The sequence below is a fragment of the Halyomorpha halys genome, unplaced genomic scaffold (genome assembly GCF_000696795.3).
Source record: "Halyomorpha halys isolate HHAL.00 unplaced genomic scaffold, Hhal_1.1 Scaffold95.1, whole genome shotgun sequence".
Taxonomy (NCBI): domain Eukaryota; kingdom Metazoa; phylum Arthropoda; class Insecta; order Hemiptera; family Pentatomidae; genus Halyomorpha; species Halyomorpha halys.
Window position 1 is genome coordinate 568573 of NW_027108063.1, and position 4188 is coordinate 572760.

The following is a 4188-nucleotide window of genomic DNA, read 5'->3' on the forward strand; positions in this document are numbered from 1 at the left end:
TATTTCATTTCATTAATAATTGCAAAAATAAAGGATTATTTAGATATGAATATCAATTTCCGAACTTGGTTCGGTTCTCGAGTGCTCAATTTTTATTACACCGCGCATGATTATATCATGAAGCTCTTTGCAAACGTTAGGGCATTGAATTAGGTGTTATTTTGTTGAAAGAGGTATAATAAACAGTTTAAGAGATCGAGAGGTGTTTAGAATTAGCGAACTGGAACAAGGACAATAATAATAATAATAATCTTTATTTATTCTGGGATAGATTCCTTTAGAATAATATATAGGGGTCATAATTAGGCTTCAGAGCCTTAGAGTGAAATATAAAATAAAAATGAAATTATAAAACGTCATAAAATATAATAAAATAATGAATTTAAAATGATAAAAATGAACAACAATAATTAACAGAATATATAAAATAAGAATAGAATAAATAATGTAAAATCATAAGTCATATCATAAAACTTAAGATGACAAACACTTCTGATAACAAGTAGTAGAAAAAAAAATCAAATCTAATTAAACTAAAACTAATAAATGGAAAGGTACAATTTCTGCTAATGTACATATTTACAAAAATCTGAGACATTAAGTACAGAAATATATAAACCTTGTTTGAAACTTTCAATTGTTATTCTTCCGGAATTGGGTGGACAGAAGGTGGTCGAAGATACGGGATTTGAAGGTTGGAAGGATATTAGAACTACGAATGAAAGAGGGAATAGAATTCCATAGGGATGAGGAAAATTGGCTTCAATACCAGCGACATTTGTTTTTCAATCATTCTTAAGTTTCTAAAAAAATTATATAAACTAAATTCCCAAAAAGTCATTTGTCCGAGTTCGATGTTCATTTTACATTCGGTGCTGGAGCAAGCAAAATAAAATAAAATTGGCGGGAATTACAGTCAGTATTTATTGCCTAGCAGGTGCTGTGTTGGTACCTGACCGCACTGGCGGCACCCCACAAACGGATTAGCTACAAGACAGTATTTAGGAAGATTTGCTTCCTTGTTAGTCCCAAACAGATGTTTTCAAGGGAGAATTCACAAACTTCAAAGAGAGCGTTACTGTTTCCTTGGACAGGTAAAACCCTTACATCCGATGGACAGGTACCTCCCGATGCCCCCCCGGTCTCGCCATGCTTCTTTTTGGTGTCCTAGACAAGTGGAGAATAGAATTAAGTCCTATATTATGGCTGAAATACAATTAAATTGATGGTGTGAAATTTTTTATTGTAGAAAGGTGTCAACGAAAATGGTTCGAGGTTGCCAGGTGGGCTTAGAAGTTCAACAGGTCTACCGTAGACGTTTCCTGTAAAATCTTGTAACCAAGAGTGTTTCCCACTGCAACAACTTATGGAAGAAGAGTGGAAAATCTAAGATTTCACAATAATTATAACCGCATTTCTCAACTAACCGGAGGTCTAGCGATCTAAGTGATTTAAGGGAAATTGTACTAAAAGTGGTATTCAAAAATGATCCAAAATAGGATACATTTATTTAAAACCCCTTCATTTATTTTTTCCCAACCTTCCCACCAATAACAGTTTTATAAAAGAGTTATAGGTATTGTATTTCGTGAATATAACACATTTCATTGATTGAATTAAATTAAATATAATAAGTGAAGGATTTCTAATTAAGCAATTTTAGATGCTTAGACATAAGATTTTAGGTAAGTTAGGTAAGTAAATAAGATCATTAAAATATTTTTAAATAATATTTTTTAAAAGCATACCTCATCACAAAAAGTAAAAAAGTGGTAGGAATTTGCAAGATGACCTTTGCATCGTTTCAAATGAATTGTTTTCAGAATTCTAGCTAGATTAGTAAATTAGATTTTTGATTTTAATAATAATTTATTTATTTATTGATAAGCCATTAGCCACAAACTTGGGCAATGAATAATATTGCTAATTGAACACATTTAAACCAAAAATAAAAGTAAATAACTAAAATTTCTATATGTATAAACAGAAGAATAAAATTAACATAATCGAAGAATTTAAAACAAATTATACACAATATTTACAATCTCAATCTGATGATCCCACTCTGTCTCCCACGTATGAGGGGTAGATCAGAGCTCTTCGAGATCCCAGCACGTCCCTGTCACCGCGTCACTGGTAATGAGCCAGTGGAGCCTAAGTGCGCTAAAGCCATAATCGCTCATCATAGCCATTACACTTCCCTCCAATAAAAGTTTTATAACAGAGTTTTAGGTATTGTATTTTGTGAATATAACAAATTTTATGTATTGAATTTAATTTAAAATAATCAAAACCAGAAATGTTTTTTAATAAACCTAAAAATAAAATTTTTCTGGAAATTTCAGCCAATTTCTCCGTTTTCCTCTTAATACTATTCCTTGCCTCAGGTTATTTAAAGCCGAAATGTATGCGAAGTATTAATGTTAAGTTGAAAAAAGTATTAAATATAATTTTTTGTTTGACACTATTGTATTATATGAACTATTTTTCGAATCTGAACTCTCTAATTAGGTAAAAGGTTAATTAAATAAACGAGGAATTGTTTAAATTTACCGCTATGCATGGTTGGAAGCAACGTGATGCAATGATTAATCTCAGTTGGACGTCACAACTTAGCATACTATAAACAGCTGATAGTTCAATGAACTATTCACCTAATACATTTTTCTATCTCCTTTATGTATTTATGTCTGCCTTACACGTGTTAGTTAAAGCAACGCCCCTCGTTATCTCTACGCTAAACTATGAAAGATAAAAGCCAGAAATAAATTGTCTCTCACTAAGTACATTCTTAGACCATGAAATAAAAAACAAAACGAAATCCATTCTTAGTTTGAAATGAAGCAGATTTTATTAAACTGATAAAATTCATGGAGGGAAAAAATATATAATTGATATAATAGACTAAAGATGCTGAACTATATTATAAAAACAGATAAGTTGGAGGTAACTTTCTATTGTAAAGCATTATGAAGCATGGTTTAACTTCTTGCCGAATAGACAGAATAACAAATAGGGACTCATATAATAACAAATCAATTCTCTTATAAATTTTCAATCCACTAACTCAAATTTAAAGTGCTCTGGAGGTGCATAAAACCTTAAAATCCGAGAACAATAATGCCTGAATTGGGAGGAAAAGGTTGAGATCTCTAAAAGACACATTTATAACACCTAACTATCCATCTAACTTAATCTGCAGGGGATTTTAGAGGTGTTTAAAATTTTAAAAATCACGAGAAAATAGACTCACAACAAAACACCAGACGAAAATCGGGCTGATGTTTCCATCTCCTTTAATGTATATTTTTCCGCCTAAAAACAAACCTACGTAAAAAATTCCAGATCATTTGATGCATTTATATAGTATATATGTGAGAGAGAGGGGATGAGAGTATAATACATATATATATTATGAAGAAGATGGTCAGGGATGCGGTCATAAGAAAACAAAAATTTGTAACAACGATTTATTTTCCGACGTTTCACCCCACTTTGTAGAGCTTCATCAGGGCTAAAAACAACTAACAATATTTTGACATAATAAGATAAAATACAAAAGATAAATTAAGGTGGGATTAAAATTATATAAATTCAAGTTAAAACAAAATAACCACTCCTCTCACCATATTCTTCATAATTTCTATTAATAATGAATAATTGATGAATATCAATTTATAAATTGAATTGGTCAATTATTTATATATATACATGTTCAGGTTAGAAAAAAGAATTATTTCCCTCCCGGTTTGGAAGCCTACTGTAGGTAACTTGCTGTTTAACTACTGTAGATAGCTGGTTTCTCCCGTCAGTCCATTCATATCAATCCTCAAAAAACAGACGCACCTTCTCATACAAGAAAACTCCCAACAGAGCACCTCAACTCAACGATCAGACAACACAAACCAAGAAACATCTCACTTACCTAGGCATTAAACTAGAAACTCATCTATCTTGCACTACACACATAGAACAGAATACAAATCGTCAAGACAACATCATACCAACTTAAACACCTCATCTTCTCACCAGGGCTGACACTCAGACTCAAATTACTCATCTACAAAGTAATACTACGCCATCACTCCTACACGGCGCACCACTACTACACTATCTTTACCCAACAGCCCTGAAATCACTACAACAATACCAAAACAGCACACTACAGAAGATATGTCGAGGGACATC